The sequence below is a fragment of the Microtus ochrogaster genome, unplaced genomic scaffold (assembly GCF_000317375.1).
Source record: "Microtus ochrogaster isolate Prairie Vole_2 unplaced genomic scaffold, MicOch1.0 UNK368, whole genome shotgun sequence".
In the NCBI taxonomy this organism is placed as follows: Eukaryota; Metazoa; Chordata; class Mammalia; order Rodentia; family Cricetidae; genus Microtus; species Microtus ochrogaster.
This window is the reverse complement of record NW_004949466.1, coordinates 1,139-1,728: the sequence shown is the minus strand read 5'-3', so window position 1 is coordinate 1,728 and position 590 is coordinate 1,139.

Sequence of the window (590 nt, the reverse complement as noted above, 5' to 3'; positions counted from 1 at the left end):
ACTTCCTAAAGGTTCCAATAATTTCCCCCAAATGACACCACTGACTGCGGACTAAGTGTGGGGGTGGTGGAATTTCTCATCCAAACCACCACCAACATTTATATACAATCTAGTGTTCCCTAAAAAGAAAAAACACAGTGTTCATTTTTCTGAATGTGTATGGGGCTAATTTTATGATTGCCAGTTTCCTATGGAGACCAAAAAATTGCCAGTTTCCTATAAATACCATAATTTCATTCTTATTTGTGGTTGACTAATATTCCATTGTATGTGTGTGTGTGTGTGTGTGTGTGTGTGTGTGTGTGTGTGTGTATGCATGCCCATGTAATATTTTCTCTATCCCTTCACATGTTGATGGGCACCTAGGCTAACTCTGTAACTTGGCTCTTGTGACTAGCGCAGCAATAAACATGGATGTGCACGTTATCTCTGTGGTGTATTGGCTTAGAATCCTTGAACCGTTGCATCATGTGGTAGTTCTATTTTTAGATTTTAGGGTTTTCTTTCTCTATTATTTATTTTTGAGGGGCTTCTGTATTGATTTCCACAGTGGCTGAATTAATTTACATGATCCACCAGTGTGAGGGGCC